The 19,416-nt window shown below is 34.7% G+C and overlaps 1 long non-coding RNA gene across 1 annotated transcript in view; it reads right to left on the bottom strand.

The window, feature by feature from the left end:
* The window catches only part of LOC115435738 (uncharacterized), a 22,390-nt gene extending 10,688 nt beyond the window's left edge, over positions 1-11,702 (bottom strand). Inside the window, exon 1 of the long non-coding RNA XR_003937734.1 lies at positions 11,602-11,702. This is a non-coding gene — a long non-coding RNA (uncharacterized LOC115435738). The remainder of the gene's footprint in view (positions 1-11,601) is intronic.
* Positions 11,703-19,416: the final 7,714 nt, after the last annotated feature.

Here is a 19,416-nt window from a genome sequence, read left to right as displayed (position 1 = left end):
AGTAATAGTGATAATAGTAACAGTAGGCATAACAAGGATATACAAGCAATAAGTAATATAAGTAATAATAATAATAATAATAATAATAATGATAATAATAATGACAATAATAGTAATCAGAAGAACAAAAATAATAAGAAAAAAAAATGACAACAACAACAAACAAACATAGATTTGAACAAAAAATGGTGCTAGTTGTGAATCAGCAATTGAACATGTCGCAGAATATTGTTTTTTGAGTTGTTTTTTGCATAATATATGAAGTAATAATAATAATAATAATAATAATAATAATAATAATAATAATAATAATAATAATAATAATACATTTTATTTATAAGCACCTTTCAAGACACCCAAGGACACTGCACAACAAGATAAAACAAACAATTCATAAAATACAAAGAAATAAACAGATTAAAACAAATAATTACTATATATAGAAATGAAGTTGTAATAACTAGCATTAGAGTATGGTAAAATGTGAGAAAACATCAAATTAGCAGCCTTAAAAATGTTTTTATTTCATTGTTTTCATTTTACTTTCTGATAATGGGTTTTGAATATATATTTCTTTACTAAAAAAAATTAAATGAAAAAAAAACAAAAACAAAAACAATCACAATTTTTTTTTACGCCTAAGGAGGTATAAAAACACTCCAGAAAAAAAAAAAAAAATCTTGACTAAGGTTCTCATAATTCATGCATGAAAGGGTTAATATGATGTTTTGCCTCAAACTTCCACAGCATCAATTCTACATTTACAACAGGAAAGAAAAAGTTGATTTCTTCCTTTCCAAACTGCAATATCACAGATTTTTGTGGATTTCCACCCAGGGGTCTGACCACTGGCTCCAGGCTTGTTGTTAAAAGATACAAGGTTTGTTTGGACACACTCCAGGGTCCCATGTGCACTGAGCGGGAACGTCTCCTTCAGGTGTGTACACACCTTGTGATGTGACATGAATCTCCATCGGAGATTTCACATACACCGCTTTCAAATCTGCGCCATGGGTTCGGGATTAAAGAAGGTAGCTGGTAAATATTAATCTGCTTTTTTTTTCTTTTTTTTTTTTTGATGTGTGTTATCATTTCAGCTGCACGTGTGTAACATTTGGCAGGATACTGGTGATGCCCTGGATCAGCCCAGGGGAAGCTGAGAGAGGGAGAAACTTGGAACATACCTCATCACAGGACCCCACCAGATGCTGGAGTTGTTCACCCATCAAGCATGAAATTTTGTCTGCGGGGAGATGATTTATAATTTTACTCTTACTGCGGGGGGAACGAGGGAATGAGAGACGCTGAAAAAAAAAAAAAAGAAGAAGAAGAAGAAGAAAATACATATCTCGTTTATTCTCTGCCAGCAAATTCCTGAATGCTTTCCAGACTTTGATTATTTTTCATTCTGTGACTGCAATAACTTGGAGGGGTGGGCTGATGCACAGTATTTAGCATTTAGTTAGGCTGTAGGGTTGAGGGCAATGGTCCTTGGTGATGTTGTGTTTGCATGATTCTACGAAATCATTACTACACATTAGTGGGAACGGGAACATTATGGGGAGTGTGTTATTGCTCGGCTATCGCGTACGCATCTGTATCCGTGCGTGGCAGACGGCGGCTATCAGCTGTGCATCGATTGTTATTCTGAAAAAGCCCAAATTGAAGTTTGGCAAAGTTGTCTGGGTTGACAGAGGAAAAACAAAACATTGTCTTTATTATGATGATTTTTTTTTTCCCCCGTTGATGGAGTTTCTGCCAGTTACTGAGCAGTGAAAAATGAGATATACTTTAAATGACAAAACGCTGTAAACAGATCTTGATAGTTGATTTTTTTTTTTTTTTTTGATGCATCAATAAATAATCATCTCACAAACAATATTCGGGAAGAGAAGAATGCACATATTGGAAATACAAAGTATGGATAATTATATTTAGTTACATTATTGGCCATCATAGTTACAGCTAGAAATATATATATATATATATATATATATATATATATATATATATATATATATATATATATATATATATATGTAGTAGTAGTAGTTTATTCAGTCATGACAACACCAAATATTGTACACAGTATTGACATTTCACGCAAAAGAAAGAAAAGAATCACAGAATCACAAAATCAACAATCATGTGTTGAATAATGTGTTGAATAATGACTGAAAAGGTATAGGCAGAAGCAGACTGCTTATCAAAGCCTATCCTATATTACAACTTTTTAGGCTACCAACCTCCAAAGAAACAACAACAACAACAACAGATAATTAATCGCATTTATAAGCTTCAAAAATAGCTTTACAAACCATTTTCTTAAAAACCAAAAAAGAATTACATGTTTTGAAATTTATGTTGGCATCATTCCAAAATTTAACTCCAATAATGGACACACATCTCCATATATATATATATATATATATATATATATACAGGGTGGGGAAGCAAAATGTACAATATTTTGAGGCAGGGATTGAAAGACAGTGTATGACCAATTGGTTTATTTAAAGTCATGAGAATTTATTTGCCACAAGAAAATTGACATGATAGAAAATGTTTTTATTCTGTGTCCTCCTTCTTTCTCAATAACTGCCTTCACACGCTTCCTGAAACTTGCGCAAGTGTTCCTCAAATATTTGGGTGACAACTTCTCCCATTCTTCTTTAATAGTATCTTCCAGACTTTCTCGTAATAGTTTTGCTCATAGTCATTCTCTTCTTTCCATTATAAACAGTCTTTATGGACACTCTAACTATTTTTGAAATCTGCTTTGGTGTGACGAGTGCATTCAGCAAATCACACACTCTGATGTTTGCTTTCCTGATTACTCATATGGGCAAAAGTTTCTGAAAAGGTATGGATAATAGTGTTAGGTATGATTATGACATCAATATATGTTTGGTTTCAAAACAACTGACGTAGTGCCTGCTGAGAAAAAACAACTAAATGTTCATTGTAAATTTTGCTTCCCCACCTGTATATATATATATATATATATATATATATATATATATATATATATATATATATATATATATATATATATATATTTTTTTTTTTTTTTATTATTTATTTATTTATTTTTTTATTTTTTATTTTTTTTTAGGTGATTACTATTTAAAGATTTATTTTGTGTTATTTTGTTTAAGTGTATCTTCACAGTGAACCGATATAATTTTTTGCTTTTATTACTACACTATTTACACATCTGTATTAAGCGTCACTGAACACACTGGCCACTTTATTAGGTACACTGTGTTAGTACTAATTTGAACTCCTGCTTGCCTTCAAAAAAGTCCATATTGACATAAGCCTCACACTGTTGCAGGTTTGTTACCTGTGCCGGATATTTCCTCTTTTTCCTCTGATTTTCTGTAAAATCACACTAAATCAGCAGTTCTTGCAAATACTCCTGATCACCTTTTTTTATCCCCTCATTCTGATACTTGGTTTGAATGATTTTGATCATATCTACATGTCTAAATGCCGTGTGATGAAATATTTGCATTAATATAGCACTGAAAAGGTGTACCTAATAAAGTGGCCAGTGAATGTACATTATATAACACTCAGAGCGACTCGTGGTAGCAGTTTATTTCAGATAACAGTATTATTGTGTGAATGCCATGTTCATTTAATACTAGCACTGAAATACAGTTTATAAATAACCCTCCCGACATTGCCCCACAACTCCAGGTCCAAACACTAATGATTTTATTCCACCAAGTGCTTGTATTTGGAACACAGCGCTGGTGCTAATTTAATCATGATTTAGGTGTTTCCCAACTGAAACCGTAATGGTGGTCGGACTATCACCTCCCTCCTTTTCCCGCTGCTAATTCTATTTATATTGTGGCCTAATTAGGCAGACATTCACCCACTGGTCAAACCCACAACACAGCTATGCCAGTAAATAAGACACTGGGAAGTGTGTACTTTAAAGAAAAAAAAAAAACTGATCCAATGGGAACTGGAATCTGACATAGATAAACTGAATTTTTTTGTTTTTTTTTTTTACTTCAGTTTCACATTTTGATATATTAAAGTAGATTCCCTTGTGTATTTGTTGATATTAATGGACATGTACTTTTATATTAAGTAAATATTTACACACATTGCAGCTGACACATATGTTTCCAGTTGCTTCCATCTAAACTCTGTCATCTATTTGCACTCTCGCTTCTCTAATTCACTCCTGTGTCGCTCCAAATCACAACTTGTGTCATTCCACAATTCTTTTTTCTTTTTTTTTTTTTCTTCTTCCCTTTGAGTAAATGAATGTATTGCAGTGCCTGAATGTAATTGACCTTGCACGAATAAAACCCTCACAAAGACAGAAGTTGGTAAAGTTTAACTTTATATTAACTCTTTAAAACCTGACGTGTCATCGCTGACACAGCAGTTTGGATGGCTGTAACTCTGTCACTGTTTGTGCAATTGGAGAAATTCCAACAGTATCTGAAACCTGAGATGTTGCGCTTTATAGGTTTAATTGGATCATTATGGTAATTTCACTCACACCTGTACTAGAGGCTGGAGAAGAAGCAGTTTCAGCAGAATTATGACATGTAGGAAATTGTAAAAGACTGTCATTATTAAAAGATTTTGAAAGAAGATCGTATTTGGTCAGTCATCTTTTTCATTTAAAGCTGCTCATAAGTAGAACACAGTACCTGTAAATATCAGGGAAATGCCCACATACAATGTCGTATTTTGCTAAATCCACTTTTATTAGTCTTTGGTTCATTTATTTGTGTTCATAAACTTTGAATTTGAACCCTCCAGGTGCTGCAAAGCTATCTTTATATTAATTTTAGTGAAAATCGAGTGAATTTCTACAACTTCTTTTTATTTCTTCTTAATTTGTTGCATCATGTCACAACATTTGCACATATAAGGTGAAGACTTCTGATGAAAATTTCTCAGAGTACGCCATAATTCTTTGTCAGCAGCAGTTGTAGTAAAAACTGAAAATATGTACAAACTTGGCGCCGATTCTGTAAAATTTTCAGTTGTTGGTTGTATTAACAAACACAAGTGGCTGAATGGGACAGAAAGCACGATCAACAACCTGAAGTGGCTCATTTGCATTTAAATGGCCAGTGCTCAAAACGACCTTTCTGGTGTCATGACCCAGAAATAGGGTTGAAGATGAACCTGTTGAGTTGAATTAATGAAGAATTCAAACCCAAGCATAGCATTTACAGTTTATGTAGACCACAGGGAAATGTTTTAAAATGCAGAATTCCATTGAAAAAAGCAAAATATCACTCCTTTAAAACTCAGAAAATGGCTTTTGAACAATCAGACTGGCCAATATCAGTCCCTGTAGTTTGTAGTTGCCCTTGCTCCTAACAATGCATTGACACTTTAATGCATCATATTGTCTAATTTTTCGCTAAATGTATATTGTACAGGTTTATGAATGTGATTTACATTGTATTAATGCTGATGTATCCTGTTTATAGGGTGACTCTCTAACATCTGTACAGGGACAACAGATGAAAAATAGCCTTTAGGCCAGTGGTTCCCAACCTTTTTTGACCCCATTTTAATAGGGATGTCCGATGTTGGCTTTTTTGCCAAAAACCGATATGCCGATATTGTCCAACGCTTAATTTCCGATATCTACCAATACCGCTGCCGATATATGTGGGCTATTAAACAAATTTTAGGTAACATCACACATCTCCTGTCATGGAATTAACACATCATGCCTAATTTTATTGTGATGTCCCATTGGATGCATTCTCAAATGCAACAAGGCTTTCAAAATGTAAACACTGTCTGTGCAAAGAATACATACTTCAACTTAAGTTGTGGAAAAAATGCCATATTTATTTATTTTCTCTCCCTCCCTCCATGAGTCTATTACAGTGTGGCAACTCTATTGTACAATTTTGAAAACTGCACATTTCTTTCAGAAAAAAACAATGCTTCATTTACGTGTCGGTAAATGCTGGCAAAATCAAAGCATTATTTTATCAGTTTTAATGATAGGCAAAAAAACCCCGATAACGATATTCACCGATATTACATTTTTATGCCAATATCGGGCCGATATTAGACATTCAAAACGGACACTTTTTTTTTTTTTTTGCTAAAATTAATATGTTTTTGATCATGTAATAGTTTGCTATACTATGTTGCAAGTACAAGTTAATTTTAGGCCACATTTAGTCTATATAATGTATATCATTATGGACAGAGGTAGAAAAGCCAGGTGTAGATTACTGCACAAAGTGAGAATTTGATTTTCCTTTGTCAGGATATGTACAGTCAGTCCAGCTTGGATTTACAAGGCTGACAATTAATACTAAACAAACAAGAACTCAAACTATGAATTATGAAAGAGCTGCAGCATCTGAAACCGACCACAATGAACATTTGACAGATAAACAGAACCACAGTGCTTCAGTTTCAGCTTCAGAATTTGTCATGTCTTTTATGGATTGTGATTGTCTCTGTCAACTCACCATATGTTTTTATTAGTAAGTTTTTCTTTTTTTTTTTTTTATCAATTACTAGAAATTTCAAGTGACCACACGTGGGGTCTCGATCCCAAAGTTGAAAAACACTGCTTTCAGCTAAGTACATTTACAGTAATGCTGATGAAAGTACATTGTCCCTGTCAAATAAACAAATAAATGAAATAATTTTTTTTTTTTAAAAGTACTCTGGAAGAATGGGCAAACGGACGCACTCACAGTATGTTTTCTAACCTTTTTAAAGTCAAAATAAGAAAAAAAAAAAAAACTCCCGGCGGACTATTTTAGGCTGTAAAAGGTTAAACATGTCATCCATCATTTCTTCTTAAATCATGTGATTTCTGGTGTATGGTGGCATTTGGATGAGATGACACTTCTTACGGAAGTAAAACTTAGTTTATAGAAATCCCAAATGGCAGCAGCAGCGATGTGGACTTTTCAGTTCCAGTGGCAAACTCTGACCTGCCCCCACCAACTTTTTGGTTCCACTTGCTGCCTTGTCAAAAACCTTAAATAGATTTTTCTAACCTTCACTTATCCTGCGAAGGTTCACCGAGCATGCATGCTGTGTTTTGAGAATGGCCCGGCTTCACTTTGATACACTTACACACATTCACACCTGGGATCTGCCCGGCTCGACCACAGTCCTCCACTATTAGCCTCAGAGGAGTTCCTCTTGAGCTGGTGGGGATTAATTGTCTCGCCCAAGGACATTTCAATGGGAGTTGTGTGGAGAGGGGAACGTGTTTCTCATTAACTTTGCTGTCCAGATTTTCCCAGCCATTTGGGGAAACTGAACCAGCCACCTCTGTCATCTCTTTTTTAAGTCTGCATCAGTTATTTTGTCTGCATGAGTAACTGATGCCCCCAATCTTCTGTAGTATAATTATATCCAGTGCTGTAGTGCTTGATTGTGGTCTCAAGGCTGCTTTTCAAACGTTTTCAACTCGGTCTACTTTCTCTGTGTCCCATTTCGTGAGCTGCCTCCTTTGAGTCACTTGACTTTATAAGACTTTGGAAGACTTCAGGCTAGAAGGTCTCCTTTCCCAGATGATCCGGTCTACTGAGGATTCCCTGCAGACGCTTGCAGGTTTCATTCCTAGCTCGCAGCACATTTCAGGACACTGTCTCTCAAACACTCAGATATAGCCAACAAAACATCTCTCTGGCTGTCTTGTGAGCTTTTTATGATATGTTTGGTGGTGAAATATTGACTTTGAAACAAGCAATTCAGACTTGCCCTTGCTCTTAGCCAGCATTGAATGCAGTCTTTTTTTAAATTATTTTTTTACTTGGTGAGTTTATACAGAGGTGACACAGTGGTAGATAGCACTGTCGAATCACAGCAAGTAGGTCCTGGGTTTGATTTTTTGTGGAGTTACATGTTCTCCCCGTGTTTGCGTGGGTTCTCTCCAGGTACTCAAGCTTCGTCCGACCATCCAAATACTGATAGGTTAAAGATGGGGTACAAGATCTTAGAAAAACAGTTTGAGTAAGTACATTTTGAAATTACTCAATTCAAAAGTCCAAACCCCTTTCTTCAGACATCTCCCTGAAGCCACTCCTTCAGAGTACTGGGACGCACAATGCTTGTTCCCAAGGGTTCTCGAGTGCTGCACACCAACAATTTGCCCGGCTCTGGCCCCCAGCTCCGGCTCCAACCCCAGCTATGGACCCAGCTACGACCCCCAACCCCAGCTCCAATCCATGCATACCTTTGTTTGTGTTAGCAACAACACAATTTCCATCCTAATATAGCTACTATAGAGGGTATGCAAGTGACGTCACCGCTAGCGGAAGTCACCACGGTTCCACCCACTGAGTGGCAGAAAGAGGGAGATGAGTGACAGCGTTGGCTTCAGTACTGTCTAAACTGAAGAACAATATTTAATAAAATGGTGAAGTGCTGTTGGGAGATTGATTGTATGAACAGATTTGAAAAGCGGTCGGAGCTATCATTTTACAGACACCGAAAGACAAAGAAAAGAGAAGCAGATGGATCCACAAATCCAGGAAACCAAACCTAGATCCGTGGATCCTGTTTGGTGTCAGGTAACGTTAATTTATGCTGTATTTTTGGGTCAAATCAGACCTTAAATGACGTATTGTTTTGGCTAACGTTACTTCTTAGTAAAGCTCTTGGTTTCATGATCAGATCTTTCATGGTTTTTGTCGTCATTTTGTGATTCTGAACCTTGTGCTCCTACATGATTTGTAAACTAAAAACTGAGGCTAACCTAGTTTTTCAAATACGGGGGAACTGGAGAATAAAGCTACGACGGCGTATTAGGACCACATAAGAAAATAAAAACGCTTGTCACTACGAGTATAAAGTCATAAAATATTGATATAAAACCTGTAATTTTATGAGAATAAAGTTGAATACAAAAAGAATCACAATGTTATGAGAATAAAGTCGTAGTTATATAAAAAAAAAAATCATAATTTAACAAACATGTCATTCGTTTATGAGATTAAAGTCATAATATTCTGACAATAAAGCCATAATATTACAAGAATAACGTCATAATTTAAAAACAGGTGGGAAAAATATAATAATTTACAAGAATAAAGTCGTCCCCTGCTGGTCCACAGCAGTAGTATCTGTGCTGTATAAAGTACTTGATCTGAACTAGACGTAAATCTCCTCAGTCCCAGTAGATGCATATATTCACTGGGGTCAGTACATGGTCTACAACAGATGCACTGTGGACCAGTAGTTTCTGGGCCCTAGTTTTGGACCCTGGTTGTCAGTGATGATGAAACCATGTATATTTGTTTCAGGTAAAAATAGCGATGATCGCCTCCACCCTGGATCAGGTCAGGATACTCCATTTCTGTCCACATGTTAATGTTCATGGACCACTTGTTCTTTGGTAGCTCGTACGGATCCATGTCCAGTCCAACTGTCCTTAATTTAATTTCATATTTCACATTTTTCCAGTCTCACTGTGTTTACTGCTATACTCCGTCATGTTGAGCAGGTTGGTTTTTGCCACTCAGTCTGATTTAGAGGGGCGTGGCCTAGGGGGAAAGTGATGTATATGCATACCCTCTATAGCAGGGGTGTCAAACTCATTTTCTTTCAGGGGCCATATTCAGCCCAGTTTGACCTCCAGCGGGCCAGACCAGTCAAATAATAGCATAATAGCCTATAAATAATGACAACTCCAATTTTTTTAGTGCAAAAAACAACATTAAATGATGAAACTATTTCCAACCAGAACAAAAAAGATGTGAATAACTGGAAAAAAACTGAAATTTCTGAAGAAAAATAAGTACAATTTGATCAATATTATGCCTCAACTTATGATTTCTACATGTGCATTACAGATCAGATCTACCAAGACACAAAACAGGCAGAATATTGTTATTGCACTTATTTTTCTTTAGACATTTCAGGTTGTTCATATTTGTTTAGGTTATTAACAGTTTATTGTTAAAGGATATCACAATTTAATATTCTTTGCAATAAATCAAAGAGAAAAAAATTGGTGTTGCCATTATTTAGAGGCATGATGTCATATTATTTTTCTCACAGTAAACCAAGAAGAAAATTTGGAGTTATTATTTTTAGGTTATTATGCTATTATTTTTGAGTTTGATGCCCTTGACTATTAATATCTTCAGGGTAATTTTTGCATTTTGCACTTTGTAAATCCATCTCGCGGGCCGGACTGGAACCTTTGGCGGGCCAGTTCTGGCCCCCGGGCCGCATGTTTGACACCTGTGCTCTATAGCCAAGCTCTGGCTATGGCTTTGTTTCCTGTTCAAGTGCTCCAAGCCTCTGAGAACGCACGATTCATGCACGAAGAGGGGTACGCACAGAGGGGGGAGGGACAAATGGCAGTTGAGTTTGATAGACATAACACTGTTCAATCATTTCAATTGGGTGCTTAAAATGATTGGATGGTGTTTTTTCAGTCCTGTCCATTCCACAGGTGACTAAATTATTTTATTTTTGTGTTAGAAAATGTAATTAATTGCTTGTAATCAGGGTGTCAAGAGGATTTTAAGCAAGATAGTAAAAAAAAAAAAAAATGCTCCAGGAAAACATCTCACACCCCACCTTTAATTTAAATTTCCCATAGGTGTGAATGTGAGAGTGATTGTTTATTTTTATATGTCGGCACTGTGATGAACAGGCGACTCATCCAGGGTGTACCCCGCTTTCACCCATAGGTAGATGGGATAGGCTCCAGCAACCCCCCGCGACTATAGTGAGCATAAAGCGGGTTCAGAAGTTGATGAATGAATTTATGCAATATCCTTTTTATCCTTTTCAAACATCCAGTTCCGAGGTTGACCGGAGAACGCCTCAAAGTCCAAAACACTAAACATTTAAAATTATGCACATAATTGTGTCAAAGGTTCATATATTGAATAACCGAACGGCAAGAATGTTTGATGATCTCGCGTCAGCTGATGCAACACGGTCCGTTTCAGTGTAGATTCAAAGGTTGTTGAATAAGACAGCACACGGCTCTTTGATAAAAAAGGCGTCTGACCTGCAGAAATCTCACATTCAACACTTCTCAACTCAACTGTTCAATTCTATTACGTCCTTGCTCCTGGCATTTTTATTAAACTGAAAACCCGGGGTAATGGCTTCCAAAGATCCGCCATGTCATTGTCTCACAGAGGAAAATCTCCTTTCATTCAGTCAGCCTTTAGACCCTCTATCATTAAGCACAGATCTTAACACCAAATTATAAGGTTGTCTGAGGGGAATGCGCTACTAAGACGTGTCACAGAAGTTAAGTACGAAAACGAGTATTGAGTTGCTGCATGCACTCAGCAGGTCCTCGAGACATCATCTTAGTGATTTGCACTCTGTGTCTGTAACTTTTACTTGTACATCATTATCGGTTAATATGAAATATCCTTCTATTTTAATTGCATTTAACTGCTTTTTAACACTTTGCAGAGAGCTGAAGTTAAAAGAAGTGGGTGGCTGTTGGCAGTGTTAATTTTGTCGATGAATACATTTCGTCATAGTCTTCGTCGACGACATATTTTTTTCTGACGAAAATGAGAATGATAACTAAATAAAAAGTAATTCACAAGAGCAAAAAGACTGACTTAGGCCCAGTTAACAAAACACCAAAATATTTGATGAGATGTGCCTTTTGTTTCGACGGCAACGGCATTTTTGAGGGTTGAAAACGCAAAAAAGTGAACCCACCTTCCAGAGTGGAAATCTTAAAAATGCTCTACTCTTGCGTGACCAATCCTGGTCCTCGAGGGCCGGTATCCTGCATGTTTTAAATATTTCCCTCTTCCAGCGTACGTGATGGTCATTATCAGGCTTCTGCAGAGCTTGATGATAGGCTTATCATTTTAATCAGGTGTGTTGGAAGCGGGATACATCTAAAACATGGAGGATACCAGCCCTCGAGGACCAGGATTGGTGACCCTTGGTCTTAAGGGTTGAAAACGCAAAATTGCACTTTCTCATCATGTAGCGTTTAGATCAGGGGTGTCAAACTCATTTTAGTTCAGGGGCCACATTAAGCCAAATTTAATCTGTAGTGGGCCTGGACCAGTAAAATAATAACATAATAACATATAAATAATGTCAACTCCAAGCTTTCCTCTATGTTTTAGAGCAAAAAAAAGTAAAATTATGCGATGAAAATGTTTACATCTACCAACTGTCCTTTAAAACAATGTGAATAACATGAACAAACTGACATTTCTTAAGAAAACGAAATGCAGTTTTCACAATATTATGTCTCAGTTTATCATTTACACATTAAATTACAACGTACAGCGGATCAACAAATACACAAAACATTTAATAACTGATAGAATATTGGTAAAATTACACTTCAGATATTTCAAAATGTTCAAATTTGTTCAGGTTTTTGGTGTTTTTGTGAAATGTTAGTTTGTTTTAGTGTAAACACAATAAAAGGAAGTGAAAATGTTTACACTTACAAAGGAAAAACTTGGATTTGTGAGTATTTATAGGTTATTATGATAGTATTTTACTGATCCGACCCACTGAAGATTAAATTGGTCTGTTTGTGGAACCTGAACTAAAATGATTAATATCTTCAGTGTAATTTTTGCATTTCACAAATTCATCCCAGGGGCCAGACTGGACACTTTTGGTGGGCTGGATTTGGGCCCCAGGCCGCATGTTTGACACCTGTGGTTTAGATAGATAGATAGATAGATAGATAGATAGATAGATAGATAGATAGATAGATAGATAGATAGATAGATAGATAGATAGATAGATAGATAGATAGATAGATAGATACTTTATTCATCTCATAGGGAAATTTACAAACATGTTGGATTATTTCCCTGATTATTTTCCCAACCATGGGGTCAGGACCCCATGTGGGGTCGCCTGGAATTTAAATAGGGTCGCTTGATATTTCTACTAATTGATAAAAAAATAAAATACAAAAACTTACTAATAAAAAATATATGGTGAGTTGACAGAGACAATCACAATCCATAAAAGACATGACAAGCTCTGAAGCTGAAACTGAAGTACTATCGCACTGTTTATCTGTCAAATGTTCATTGTGGTCAGTTTCAGATGCTGCAGCTCTTTCATAATTCATAGTTTGAGTTCTTGTTTGTTCAGTATTAATTGTCAGCCTTGCAAATCCAAGCTGGACTGACTGTACATATCCTGACCAAGGAAAATCAAATTCTCACTTTGTGCAGTAATCTACACCTGGCTTTTCTGCCTCCGTCCATAATAATATACGTTATATAGACTAAATGTTGCCTAAAATTAATGTTTATTTGCAACATATTATAGCAAACTATTACATGATCAAAACTAGAAGCACTCAGAGAGCGCAGACCTCCACCAAGGCTGATCAGTGCCCCCCCCCCCCCCCCCCCCCCCCCCCCCCCCCCCGTGGGCCCCCCCCACCCCCGATCACCACCAAAATTTAATCATTTCTTCCTTATCCCATTTCCAACAAGCCCTGAAAATTTCATCAAAATCTGTCCATAACTTTTTGAGTAATGTTCCACACTAACGGACAGACAAACAAACAAACAGACAGACAGACAAACAAACCCTGGCAAAAACATAAACTCCTTGGTGGAGGTAAAAAAAAAAAAAAAAAATTGCAAAAAAAAAAAAAAAGGCTCCGTTTTAAATGTCTGGGGTCGCCAGAGATTTGTGATGTTAAAATGGGGTTATGAGTCAAAAAATGTTGGGAACCACTGGCCTAGCTGCTCTAATTTACATCCAAGAGTTGTTTCAGCAATTGTCACGACTTGCCATGTTCTGTTTCCTGTTTCGTGATTGTATTTCGCATTGGTCTTGCTGGTGGTGATGCCACCTAGCTACCTGGCATGCATACTACATCGATAAATAGGAAATTTCACTCACTTTTGCGTGTCTGTCAGCATGCAGAGTTTTCCCCCAAAATGCTCTTATAAATGCGGAATTAAAAGTGACAACGCAACAGCACTTTTGCGTTTTTGGTTCAGATCGTTACTGTCTAAACGTAGCCTTAGCCGGCAAAAGCAGGACTGTACTTGTCATTGTTTTTTCGATTGCGTTTTAATAAAACCTGTGGCAAATAAAGACACATTTGTTTTTGAAACCTTAGAAGTTTCATTTAATCCAAGTCAAAATTATGACCTCAGATATCCATTATAGTATTACATAGGAATTTAGTTGACTAAATTCGAATGATATTTATTTGAATAAAAGTAGACTAAAACTAAAATAGTTTAGATGAGTAAATTATTGATTAAATAATATTTTTGTCTAAAGACTGACTAAAACTACATTTAAAATAGTCAAAATTAACACTCGCTGGAGGTGACTGTTAAATGCGAATGCTGAGTATTAGATGTTACACACATTCAACAAACTATACAAAATGTTTTAACTGTTTCAGGCTTTTGTTTTTTAATACCTAGAATTAATTTAATCAGCTTGAACTCACATGATAAGTGACAAAAGTCAGAATAATCATTTCTACAAACCATGTGAAAACAAATGTGATGGGAAAACAAATACATGATGCTATAAATTATGACAGACCGATGGTGAACTATTACTAATAATGATAAAAACATCTTAATTTCAGCCAGTGTTAATTACGACATTTACATGTATAAAGAATGACACACATTTGATGATGCTCTGGAACAGTCTGGGCCATTATGACACAGCAAAGTGTTAGATTCACACTGTTTGAGTCAGTGAGCGCTGCTGATCAACGAAGAAAACAATGTTTGCTAAAGCAGGAAGATGATTTTCGGATCATCATGTTGAATTAAAGTTATAGAACATGGATAAGGCTTTTTTTAGTAAGTAGTGAGTAAATAAAACATATAAAAACAAGAAAAAATCATCAAATTAAGAGTTCATGAAATGCAGCAATACAAAAACAAAAAGATAGGTGCAATAAATATTAAATGTAGCTTGTTTGTTGTACTATATATTCACTGAATATGTTCATTTGATCTATGACATTTAACACAAAACTAATGCCTTTAAAACACGTGTGTCAAAATCATTTTAGTTCAATTTCCACATTCAACCCAATCTGACTTAAAGCTAAAAAAAAAACGGTGAAAAAAGTAAAATTTAAGTAAAAGTTCCATTATGAACATGTTTACATCTACAAAATTTCCTTAAAAATATAAATAACACGAACAACTTGAAATGTATTAAGAAAAATAAGTGTAATTTTAACAATGTTATGTCTCAGTTTATCATTTACACATGTGCATTAAAACTTCCAGATCACAGAAGATCAAAAAAATATGCAAAACATTTTTGTCAAAATTGCATTTAGTTCTCTTAAGATGTTTCAGGTTGTTTATATTTGTTCAGGTTATTCACATTTTTTTGTTTGCAAGTGTTCATATTTTCATGAAATTGTACTTTTTTTATACTAAAATAAAGAGGACATTGACATTGTTTATAGTTTAATATGATAGTATTTTACTGGCACTTGAGATTGAATTGGTCTGTATGTAGTTCCTGAACTAAAATGTTTTTAACATCCATGATTGTTAATATGTTCAGTGTAATTTTTGCATTTCATGAATTCATCCCTTGGGCTAGTTTGGACCATTTGTTTGACACCTTTGTTCGAGAAAGCAGAAAGAAAGTAGCCAAATGACCAAATACTCTCATCTTGCCTGTAACTCCAGTTTAGTTATCAATCATCCCAATACATTTTTTTTTTTTTTTTTTTTTTTTTTTTTAGATCCACTCAGTTTTGGAATGAATTACCTAAAAAGCTGAAGGACTTATCAACTTTACACACTTTTGAAAAGGCTATAAAATCCCATTTTGACTTAATGTTTTGTAGATGTACGGTCAAATTAATTGTATGACCCTTTTGAAACTCCTTATGTAAAGTTTCTGTATGAAGTTCAATCTGTAATTGTATGTTGTTGGTTTTTTTTTGTATGTAATTTTTGCATTTCATGAATTCATCCCTTGGGCTGGATTGGATCATTTGTTTGACACCTGTGTTTTAGAAAGAAGAAAGAAAGAAGCCAAATGATCAAATACTCTCATTAAATTCACTCAACTTGCCAGTAACTCCAATTTAGTTATCAATCATCCCAATACAATTTTTTTTTTTTTTTTTTTTTTTTTTTTAGATCCACTCAATTTTGGAATGAATTACCTAAAAAGCTGAAGGACTTATCAACTTTACACACTTTTGAAAAAGCTATAAAAGCCCATTTTGACTTAATGTTTTGTAGATGTACAGTCAAATGAATTGTGTGACCCTTTTAATACTCCTTATGCAAAGCTTCTGTATGAAATTTAATCTGTAATTGTATGTTTTATTTTCATTCTATATGTAATTTATTTCAATTTTTGTTTTCATTCTTGACCAGAGGAAGACTAGCAACCACAACCGTGGGAGCTAATGGGGATCTCATTAAAGGGAACCCACTTTTATTAGTCTGGTTCATTTATTTGTGTATTTGGACCCTAATAGTTCATAAAGTTTGAATTTGAACCCTCCAGGTGCTGCAAAGCTATCTTTATATTCATTTTGGCAAAAACCGAGTGGATTTCTACAACCTGTTTTAATTCTTGGTTAATTTGTTACATCTATAACTAGTTACATCACAACATTTACACATATAAGGTCAAGACTTCCGACGAACATTTCCATACTGAAAATATGTCCAAAGTTTGAACCGATTACCTAAAATGTTCAATTGTTGGTTGAACAGGACAGAGCAGCACAGCCAACAACCTGGAGGGGGCGGAGCATGAAGTGGCTCATTTGCATTTAAAGGGCCAGCGCTCAAAACGATCTGTCTGGTGTCATTACTCGGAAATATTGTTGAAGATGGACCTGTGAAGATGAATTAATGAAGAATTCAGACCCAAGCATAGCATTTACAGTTTATGTAGACCACAGGGAAATGTTTTAAAATGCATAATTCCATTTAAAAAAGCAAAATATCACTCCTTTAAACAAATAAATGAATAAATATTTTCAATATTTAGTTATTTCGCCCTTAAAACTAGACTTAAACAGATTAATCTTACAAAAATAACTATTTTCTCCACTATCTTTGACCTTTTTCCTCTCCTTTTTTTTTTAAATTTTACTTATAAAACTGTTCCTGCTCAAAAAAGAGCTGCATGATCAAAGTTTAATATAGTGATAGACAGAAAAAATGTTCGTTTGTGGTCAGATTTTGCTCCATCTCCCAAACACACCATCCAATATGGCGGTCTATTCAAACCACAAGAATTTCCCATCTCTCCCTTTGACATGTCAACGCCGTTGCTGCATTACACATCTTCTACCAGCAACTTAAGCCTGCACCTCAGCTTCCACTTACAGGCTCCATAAGAGAGATATTTATTCATCACTTACCCAAAATCTATATGCAAACATACTGTACCTGCAGGGAGTGATGAGCTCAGAGCCCAGATGCCAAACTTTAAATATATGCTGCAGTAATAAAACATTTCCAATATGAGTTGCTTGACTGAAATTGCTAGAGTTGGAGTGTGTTGCTGCTGCTGCTGCTGCTGCTGCTGCTGCTTCTGCTGCTACTGCATTCCAGAATGCAGAGTACAGCTGATTCCAGGAGATGAGACTTGAGGAGAATGCCTGGTAGATGAGGTCAGATCAGGAGCAATGTATTTCATTTGGAGCCCCTATCATATGGATGTTGAACATACGGCCTGTGGGCCAAAACCGGGTCCAGTTCGGCCCGTGGGATGAATTTGTGAAGTGCAAAAATTATGCTTAAACCTTAGGGGTCTGAGCCTATTTTGGCCTTTTTTGAGTACTTTTGATTTTGCCTTTATGTACTATATAAAGAAATGTTTACTATACCCATGTTTGGTCTTTTTTCAGCACAACCTCATCTATCTCATCTGTCTATGATTTTTTCCACTTTAACCTACTATATCAACACAAAAGGTCAAAAAACACACAAAAAGATGAAATGTTTGTGTTATGGGGTTAGGGTTAAGGTTAGGGTTTAGGGTTAGGGTAGGGTTAGAGTTAGGGTTAGGTTAGGGTTTAGGGTTAGGGTTAGAGGTTAGAAGTTAGGGTTTGGTGGTGATCGGGGGTGGGGTTTGGTCCAGTCAGAAGGAGGAGTGGACTCACATCATCAGAATGACCACAAATGAAGGAAAAAATGAACAAAATGCACAAAAATGATGAAAATACAAAAATTGAATGAACACAAATGAAGAAAAAAATGAACAAAATGCACAAAAATGATGAAAATACAAAAAATAAATGAACACAGATAAAGAAAATACTGAACAAAATGCACAAAAATGATGAAAATACAAACATAAAATGAACACAAATGAAGGAAATAATGAACAAAATGCACAAAAATGATGAAAATACAAAAATTAAATGAACACAGATAAAGAAAATACTGAACAAAATGCTCAAAAATGATGAAAATACAAACATTAAATGAACACAAATGAAGGAAATAATGAACAAAATGCACAAAAATGATGAAAATACAAAAATTAAATGAACACAGATAAAGAAAATATTGAACAAAATGCACAAAAATGATGAAAATACAAACATTAAATGAACACAAATGAAGGAACTAATGAACAAAATGCACAAAAATGTTGAAAATACAAAAATTAAATGAACACGAAGGAAATAATGAACAAAATGCACAAAATGAAGAAAATATAAATATTGAACAAAATTAAGAAAAATTAATATAAAAACACAATGAAGAAAAATGAAGAAAATATAAAAACTAAATGAAGAAAATGAATTATATATATATATATATATATATATATATATATATATATATATATATAGTTCTAAAAAAGTAAACATTTAACAAGAAAAGCACTCAGAGTGCAGACCTCCGCCAAAAGAGATCTTCCCCCCACCCCTTCATTTTGTTCATTATTTTCTTCAGTTTGTTTTTACATTTTTCTTCATTGTGTTCATTATTTTTTTCCATTTTTCTTCATTTTGTTTTTTATTTTCTTCATTTTTCTTCATTTTGTTCATTATTTTCTTCATTTTTCTTCATTTTGTTTTATATTCATTTTTGTTCATTTTGTTCAATATTTTCTTCATTTTTGGTCATTTTGTTTTTATATTTTCTTCATTTTGTTCATTATTTTCTTAATTTTTCTTCATTGTGTTTTTTATATTCATTTTTCTTAATTTTGTTCAATATTTATATTTTCTTCATTCTTGTGCATTTCGTTCATTATTTTCTTCATTTGTGTTCATTTAATTTCTGTTTTTTTTTTTTTTTATTTGTGCTTTTTGTTCATTTTTTCCTTCATTTGTGTTCATTTAATTATTGTATTTTCTTCATTTTTGTGCATTTTGTTCATTATTTTATTTATTTGTGTTCATTTAATTTTTGTATTTTCATCATTTTTGTGCATTTTGTTCATTTTTTCCTTTGTTTGTGTTCATTC

The sequence above is a fragment of the Sphaeramia orbicularis genome, chromosome 2 (genome assembly GCF_902148855.1).
Source record: "Sphaeramia orbicularis chromosome 2, fSphaOr1.1, whole genome shotgun sequence".
NCBI lineage: Eukaryota > Metazoa > Chordata > Actinopteri > Kurtiformes > Apogonidae > Sphaeramia > Sphaeramia orbicularis.
The sequence above is the reverse complement of the archived record's forward strand: the minus strand, read 5'-3'. Positions and strand labels throughout refer to the sequence as shown.